Below are 9,800 nucleotides of genomic sequence, written 5' to 3' on the forward strand. Positions count from 1 at the left end.
CCCCGATCGGAGCAGATCAGAGAGCCAGCAGACCTCAAAACAGCAGGCAGAGGATTGGATCCGGCAGCGTTCAGTCTCTTGGCAGGTCAGGGAGATCAGCTGCACCTGGTGAGCAGGCCCCCGTGACCTCCAATCACATAGCCAGGTACCACGCACGGGCACCACGCACGGACTTAAGAAAGCCCACCCCGACAGCACAGGTGTTTATTAACTTTTGTGACACCTTTAACTTATTGTGGCAGCAAGAGAACGCCTCTAAATAGTGTTTTTTATAGTGGGTCCTTTTGCTGATGTTTTTAATAAATCTAATGCTGAACAGTTGCCTCCTCATCGTCCATGGGACTGCCCCATTGATCTAATTCCGGGTAAAATGCCACCCAGAGGATGTGTCTATCCTTTATCATTGCCTGAGACTGAGGCTACCACAAATTATATTAAGGAAAATTTACAAAGAGGTTTTATTAGACCTTCCACCTCTCCAGCCGGAGCTGGCTTCTTCTTTGTAAAGAAAAAAGATGGAACCCTTTGCCCCTGTATTAATTATAGAAGCTTGAATTCCATCACGGTGAGGAACTGTTACCCCATTCCATTAATCACAGAATTATTTGATCGCATCAAAGGTGCAAATTTTTTTCTAAACTAGACCTTCTAGGAGTATACAACCTTATTAGAATACTAGCTGAAGATGAATGTAAAACTGCGTTCAACACACGAGATGGCCATTATGAATATCTTGTTATGCCCTTTGCTCTGTGCAATGCGCCTGCAGTCTTCCAGAGCTATGTCAATGAAATTTCCCGTGATCTCTTGTATTTTTTAGTGGTAGTGAACCTTGATGATATACTAATTTTTTCAAAACGTCTCCAGTCTCATCGCCTTCACGTTGCCGAGGTTCTTTCCCGACTATGAAAAAACAAACTGTACTGTAAATTGTGTCTGGTACCGGTCTGCGGATGGATCCTGAAAAAGTTTGGGCTATATTGGAGTGGCCTCACCCCAATACACTCAAAACTATCCAATGGTTTTTGGGTTTTGCCAATTATTACAGACGTTTTATTTCTGGATATTCCACCATTGTGGCTTCATTAGTGGCTCTCACCAATAAAGATGCTGACACTCAACATTGGCTTCCAGAAGCACTTGAGTCATTTTCTTTTCTAAAAGAGGCATTTTCTACTGCATTTTCTACTGCATTTTCTAAAGCAACCCAACCTCTCCCTCCCATTTTTTCTCAAAGTGCTCACCTGTTCCACTCATTCGTGGTAATCGCTATGATCAACGCCTGCTATCTACTCTGCATGCACCGCTGACCACTGCTGATTCGTTCCATATCCCTGTGGTAAGCTGTGGCTTATCGTTTGCTGCATATCTGGATTCCTATGATCTCTGCTAATCTGACCCACTCATTATTGGTTTTTGCTGTGATCATCTCTTGCTATTTACTCTGCCTACATCGCAGTCCTCTGCTAATCCTTTCCACAACCATGTGGTGATAGTTGTGGCTCATCATCTGCAGTATATTCGGCATTCCATTGAACTTTATATTTATGTTCCACTCCTTAATGGTACTTGCTTTGATCAACGCTCACTATGTATTCTGTCTGCACTGCTGAACTCCGCTGACTGTTCCTACTCTCCTGTATAACAGCCGTGGCCATTATCTGTAGTATACTCTGCCTCCATTGAACCTTGTATTTATGTTCCACTCTTAAGTGGTAATTGCTATTATTATCATTTGATATCTGAACTGTATCTCTCCGTATGCTGTTTAGTTCTGTTCTCTCATCTGTCTCACTGGAACTTCCCTGAAGGCCCGCGACCTGCAGAATGGAAGCCGCTGGAGTCCAAATTCTCTTGCGGGAATCGCTGGTGAATACCTTCCACCCTGTTAGACTCCGCGCCCCTAGGGAAGTCTAGCCAATACCAGTTGAGACAGCAGGATCTCACTCATTTCTTCGTGAACAAACATGACAAAATGAGACCAAATGAGAGCTTTTTGGTAAGCACATGATACCTATGTTTACAGAAAGCACAATGAAAAGAACACCCTCTCTGTAGTCAAACATGGAGGAGGTTCAATGATGTTTTGGTTTTGCTGGGCTGCATCTGGCACTGGGTGCACATGGTATTATGCAATCTGGAGATTATCTGGTAATTTTGAAGCAAAATGTTAAACCCAGTATCAGAAAGCTGGGTCTCCGATGAAGGTTGTTTGTCTTCCAACAGGAGAAGTGCATCCAAACACACTCCAAAAAGCAGCAGGAAATGGTTCAAGACAAAATGCTGGACTGTTCTGACATGGCCAACAAAGAGTTCAGACCTAAATCCCATGGGATACCTGTTTAGAGATCTGAAAATAGCAATTATGAAGAGGCACCTTTCTAATCTGGGAACAATTTGCACAAGAAGTGTGGACCAAACTGCCAGTAGAAAGGAGCAGGTAGCTCATACATGGCTATGGGAAGCCCTTAATTGCAGTCATTTTGACAAGAGGATGTTCTACCAAATATTAAGTGTAGGATGGCAATAATTTGCCCTTTCTTTTAATTTTCTGATTTGAAAGGATACAGTATTACATCTAATATATAAAAGAGAAAATTTGTCCTTCTGTCCTTCTGTCCTTCTATCTGTCTTTCTATACAAATCCACATTTTTCAAGCGAAGATCATGAAATTTTGCATACGAGTGTATTAAAACATGACGGAGGCAACTAAAAAATTGAAAATTGAAATTCATTACGGGGTGGGGGTGGCGAGGGAGGTAACACCTAAAAATCATCGAAAACGACCATAACTCTGGAATGTCTGGAACAATTTACACCAAACCTGGTACACATATGACTTACAGTCTGACAACAAATATTGTGGGGGCAACAAACCCCTAGCACCCCTAAGGGTGGGGGTGGCGAGGGGGGTAACACCTAAAAATCATCGAAAACGACCATAACTCTGGAATGTCTGGAACAATTTACACCACACCTGGTACACATATGACTTACAGTCTGACAACAAATATTGTGGGGGCAACACACCCCTAGCACTCCTAAGGGTGAGGGTGGCGAGTGGGGTAACACCTAAAAATCATCGAAAACGACCATAACTCTGGAATAATTTACACCAAACCTGGTACACATATGACTTACAGTCTGACAACAAATATTGTGGGGGCAAGACACCCCTAGCACTCCTAAGGGTTGGGGTGGCGAGGGGGGTAACACCTAAAAATCATTGAAAACGACCATAACTCTGGAATGTCTGGAACAATTTACACCAAACCTGGTACACATATGGCTTACAGTCAGACAACAAATATTGTGGGGGCAAGACACCCCTAGCACTCCTAAGGGTGGGGGTGGCGAGGGGGTAACACCTAAAAATCATTGAAAACGACCATAACTCTGGAATGTCTGGAAAAATTTACACCAAACCTGGTACACATATGACTTACAGTCTGACAACAAATATTGTGGGGGCAAGACACCCCTAGTACTCCTAAGGGTGGGGGTGGCAAGGGGGGTAACAACTAAAAATCATCTAAAACGACCATAACTCTGGAATGTCTGGAACAATGTCTTGGAAGAAGTTCCAAAAAAAAGGGGAAATATATTTTTCCTGAATGCACCCAGAGGAACAGGTAAGACGTTTCTTATCAAGTTGTTACTTGCTAAAATTCGAGTACATTCCAAGATAGCTATTGCTGTGGCCTCTTCTGGAATTGCTGCAACTTTGCTCCCTGGTGGAAGAACAGCACATTCAGCTTTCAAGTTACCGCTTAATCTGGCCCGAAGTGAAACTCCCGTCTGCAATATCACTAAACGAACAGAAAAAACTCAGATTCTGCAGCAATGTCAGGTCATTGTATGGGATAAATGCACCATGTCACACAAAAATGCTTTACAGGCCCTCAATCAAACACTTCAATTTTTAAGAGGCAATGATTTACTAATGGGTGGAGTCACTGTTGTATTGGCTGGAGATTTTCGATAAACATTGCCGGTCATTCCAAAAGGAACAATGGCGGATGAAATTAATGCATGCCTTAAATCATCACATCTTTGCAGGCATGTTCGCACTTTGCGACTAACCACAAATATAAGAGTTTCTCTGCATGGCAACACAATGGACGGTCAGTTTGCTGATCATTTCTTAAATATTGGGAATGGTTTAATGCCGCTTCATCCAGTAACTGGTCTCTTCAAACTCAGAGAAACACTTTGTAACACAGTTGTGTCTTAAAATTCTTTAAATCCCGGGCAACGCCGGGTATTCTGCTAGTTCAAAATAAAAAAACAAAGGTTCTGTATAGTAAAAGATTTGGGAGAGCAAATACTGTTGTTAATTTCACTTTATGTTTAGAGGAAATGAGAATGTGAGTTATTTAAATATAGTGCAAGGGTGTCAATAATGTTTTCACAACTGTATGTATTTCTTAGGAAATTGTTCCCTCTTGTGGCTTATTAGGAATACACACAGTAGAATCAAAATAGTGTACATCATAAATAGAAACATGGATATGTTTTAAAGCCACACATCTTATTGTGTAAAATGAAACATTTCTATGCCATGTATGTTAGACAAAAAAATCTGTGTCACATTGAATAATATAAGCATTCGTCCATTTATAAAATCTCCATTAAAAAGACTTATTAGCTTTAAATCACATTCACTATTTTTGGGGAAATACAGCCATGGCTTTTTAAGCTGATTTTAATGTAGATTTTACAGTACCATGTACCATGGGGTAAATGTATCAGACCGTGGATTCTGCAAGTCGCCGATATTCGGCGACTTAGCAGGGCAGATTTAAAACGGCAATATTTTTACAGGCAAAACTTGGCTGATTGATACATTTACCCCCAGTAGTGTTAATACCAGTAATTGTCTCTTAAAGCTGGGGATTAGCATGTTAATTTGTGTATACGAGGTGATTTAGGGTCAGTGAAGCTTGCTCTACAAGTTTGATCTAGAAAAGTGTATATGCTCTATAAGCTTATGATATCAGCTTGGAATATAGATATATTTACTGCCTTTAAATAAATGCTATTTAAATATACTAAACTAAGCTAAGCTAATATAATTAGGGCTAATAAAAAAATATGAGTATGGGGATTGAAAGGATTTCTTTGTACTGAAAAACATGAATAATGTAATAATAGTAATAATAAGCATAAGTGGGTCTAAATATGTAAAAAGTACTGGTTAAGCAAACAAAAAGATAGTGGTTTTCCATATATTATGTGAAATGATGGGAACACATTTTCAGTTACAAAGTGGTTTTCCTGATCACCCTTGTGCCCCTAAATAATAGAAATCTCTAATTCCCAGTTGATTCTCAGAATCCAATTGAAACCACTGTAGGGGAAGCAGGTGTTTAAAGAGATTATTTGTTTGTTTTAACAGTTAAACTAGAAGCATAAAACCATAAAGTTGTTATACAATGCTTATCAAAGTAGACAATTAACTAATAATAAACATGACTAAGGGCTGGTGGCAAAGCAATTGTTGGATAATAAAAGGTTGGTCATCTAGGGGAATTTGAAACTGATTGGTTTAGAGGGATTTTTAGCCCTGCAAAGGGGCAAAAATATTTGTCTTGCTGCAGCATAATAGCATCAGTCAGATAAGAGAATTCCTAACTAGGAAAGGTGCTTTGTTTGATCTTGCTATCACAAACAGTTCCAAGCTTATTTTAATCATAATGTTGCTCCTTTATTAGGTACTGGCCTCACCATAAATATGCAGTAAAATGTTTGGTAATAATTCACAAAATGGATTCCCAGAGACTGGGTAGAGTGCAGAGAAGGGCAACTCAACTAACAAGGGGAAGGAAAGAGCTCAGTAATAAGCAAAGACTGTCTAAGTTAGATCTATGTACACTTGAGAAGAGAGGAATAAAAACAATATTTGGCAACCAGTTTAAGGCCCCCACCTCTTGAGGTTTGGATGCATTTGCACAGGTCTGTGCAGATGATGATCTTTGCTCTACGGGTAAAGCACCAGCAACAGGTAAACCTTCTGAAAGTTTGCGGCTGTGTCTCTAACTATATGGCAATTATGTTAACATGTCTTTACTGCACTTCACCTACGTTTACACCTTCCCTCCCCTATTCCGCCTCTCCAGATGGAAGCAGGCGCAGGTCAAGGAGGCACAAAAATTCTTAGTATGGAAACATGTTTTGGTGTGTATACACAGTTTAAAATTGCATATTTTACAATAAAAAATGGGCTTGCTCCAACTATAAATCAGACTCTTAATTTCCAGCTACAAAAGTGTTCTTTACTGTAAGAGCTGTGAAACTGTGGAATGCACTCACTCAAGAACTAGTAATAAATAGCAGCCACTGTAGTAAAATATAAGAAATTATTGGAATTTATTTAAAGAAAACATGGCTACCAGCATTTTTTGGACTAGGACTGTTATATACAGGGGTTGTTTTATACTTCCTCTGAATCAAATTTGAGAATGAAAGATTGAACTTTCTGGACATATATCTTTTTTTTAACCTACACAGCTATTTATGCAACCAAAAATGGCAAATAACAATATACTTTACCATCCACAGTTCTGTATTTAAACCTATACAGCTAAACCATGAGATAAATGTTTTGAAATTGAACAAACCTATGGTTAGTCCTGATGATTAGGCCATTATAATTTGCAAACGGGGATATGTCTTTTATATTTTTAACATTGCTTAGTATTTTGAAATGCTTCCAGCATCCTTCATTGGTGAGTCCAGTGGCTACTAGAATATAATAAATAACAGTTGCCATCTCCAATGGCAGAGCAGAGTCTCAAGTGGTGGAGAAAGCTGCAGCAGGAGCATGAGAACATTTGCAAATATATCCGGCCCTTTTTTCTACTATTGGGCACATTATTGGGCATTGGTCAATGTTGGAAACATTACGGTACCTATTAATATGACTGGGCACAGTGCTAGCCATATTACTCTGATATCACTGGACTCTACCGGGAATTTATGGTTTGCTCGTGGCACTGCCGGTATAATGTCCCACGGGGAAGGCTTGTGTGATTCACTGGTAGCATAATATGTGGCTCTGTTGATTATGTGTGGAATCACTACTGGTATAACACATGGAGCACTGCTGGCATGTGGGGAAATGTTGTCCATTTTTCTGTGCTAGGTGGAAACTAGAAACTATTGTAATTTGGAATGTACAAATCCTGCACTTGTATGGGCAAACCATATGCAAGCATTGAAGTGTTACAGTGAAAAGCATTGTCCTATAGTAAAAGAGCTTTAAATAGATGTAAGGCAGTATGAATTAACATGGTAGTGCCAAGCAGAGTCATCAAACCAAGTTAACACCATTTCAGTTCAGCTGCAGAACCCAGTGATTTATTGTCATCGCTGTCAATTGTCATTGCTGTTGGGATCTCTAATCCTCCTTTCGTGATCTCCACTACCTCCTTGGTGACAACAACTGCCAATGAACATGGTAAACAACTGTTCTTTTATCAGCAGTGTCAGCTGTGTATAGTACAAAGTTACTCAAAAATGACAGCTAAACACAAGAGTGCCCATGCAGCATGAAAGCAAAAGTCTCTTCTGGAAATAGCAGAGGAAGGACTCTCAGAAAAAATAGATGTTGTAGGACAATCATGGTTTCCAGCAGCTGACTGTTTAAAGATTCCTAATGTTCATGTTTGTTGTTTCCGCCTCTCTTAGTCTTCCCTCATTCCAACAGTACCACACCAATGGAAACTGCACAAAAATGTCAGTTGCCAATAATTTCTTTATCAGAGGCGGTTAATGCTGCCACCTATGAATAGACACAGGCATTTTCTCTAGCATACAACTACAACTACAACTGGTATTCATCTGCCTTATGTATCAAGTTCTTTTCACACCTCTTACATTGTAAGCTCATTTGGGCAGGGCCATCTTTAACTCCTGTTTCATGTCATCGCATGTGATTCGTTTGGGTCATTTATTCCCTCAATGTACAGAATTAACTACTATGCTTGTGCTTTATATATATATATATATATATATATATATATAGTGGCAAAGAGCCTTATTTTCCGCACCTCTCCTATAAGAAAACAGGTAAAGACCCAGTAAGTCTGCAGGAGCAGGCTGTAGACAGGGTAAAATTTTCCATGGGCTCCTCTTTCAGCACATACACACACAGGTGTTCCACATGGGTGTAATTGATTTGTTGTTTGCTGTTGATGGTTTGTAGTGCTGGGGTGGAGGTTAAAAACAATGTTTGTATTTGTGGGTGGAGCCACCGATGCCAGTTAGTGGCCAGCTAGTATTGAGGAAACTACTGTATAGCCAGACGTAGGGTTGCGGGAGAAAATGTGATGAAATTGCTGTTTATGCTATCCTGACATTTCCCAAAGAAACAGCAAGATTGTTTCAGCAGTGCAGTGTTTGCCATACTTTATCACAATATATATATATGAATCTGACAAACACACATCTTCTGCCATCTTCCTTGTACCTATTGCTTCAGTGCTGCATGCTGACAGGTCTACAGCTGTATTAACCTGCTGTGTGCTGGACTCTACACCAACGCCGGTGATCTGCTTTTGCACAGGTATATGCCTGGAAATTAAATGACTCCTGGTGTGTGATTGATTTGTTGTTTGCTGTGGTTGGTTTATAGTGCTGGGATGGAGGATAAAAACACTGTATTTGTGGGCGGGGACACCGATACCAGTTAGTAGCCGGCAAGTAGTGAGGGAACTACTGTATAGCCAGATGTAGGGTTGCGAAAGAAATTGTGATTTAATTGCTGTTTATGCTATCCAGACATTTCCCAAATAAACAGCAAGATTGTTTCAGCAGTGCAGTGTTTGCCGTACTTTATCACATTGTGGGATCTGAAGGATAGCCAAAACACAGCTGTCCTCCCAGCCTCCAGACGCAAAGGTGGTGAGAGGAGTGTGTTAAAACCACTATAATGCATCAAACTATTGTAATGCTGTGTGTCAAATGTTGTTTCTGTAGACAGACACACCTGTGTACTGGGAACTGATTTGCAACTTTTTGGGTTGCAAAAAAAAGCAAAAGTTTTAAAACCTGCTGATAATTGTAGTGCAACACCTTGTGGGTCAATAAGTTGTGAATTCGGTATAGTCCAGAAAGTTTTGATATTTGCTTGTGAATGCTGAGAGAAGGTAGGTTCCACTTCCCAGCACAAACTTCTGTGGGAATAGAAATCATATAAAGAACCCTGGTGAATGTGGCAGCTGCATAGAAGGAGAATACCCCTCTTCTACTTGAGGAGATCCCTCAAGGGAGGCAAGATAGGGTGGCTCCAAGTACCCCCATGCTGCAGAAATTAACTTCTGATGAAAACCGCTATCTTGGTGAGGGTTAGAATCATCAGAGGGGGGGAGGCCCAACAATATCATGACTGGAGACTCTCCAAAGATTTACCGGTTTGGGCTCAACTTGCTGAACTTGGTAGAACACTATAGTAGTGGCTGCAGACAGAAAAGAACACTGCGGGCAAAATGATCAAACTTCTGGACATTGACAATTGTGTCTGGGATATGGATCGAGGGCTTCAAAGGTGGGCACTGCAGGCAGACCCTCAGTCGTATGAGGAATTGGCTGCTGTAATGGAGAGATACAGTGCCTTGCAACATATGCCCCAACCTTCATTGCCCGTTCAAAAGTTTGTGCCTCGGTCAAAATCTGGCATATGGAACAGTGGAATAGACATTGGTGAGGAGAGATTGCTTGATAGAAAGGCAGTCAAACCTGTATGAAGTCCAATCTGTTTCAAGTGCAAAGAGCCTGGACATTTGAGGGCACAATGCCA

The sequence above is a fragment of the Mixophyes fleayi genome, chromosome 5 (genome assembly GCF_038048845.1).
Source record: "Mixophyes fleayi isolate aMixFle1 chromosome 5, aMixFle1.hap1, whole genome shotgun sequence".
Classification (NCBI taxonomy): Eukaryota; Metazoa; Chordata; class Amphibia; order Anura; family Limnodynastidae; genus Mixophyes; species Mixophyes fleayi.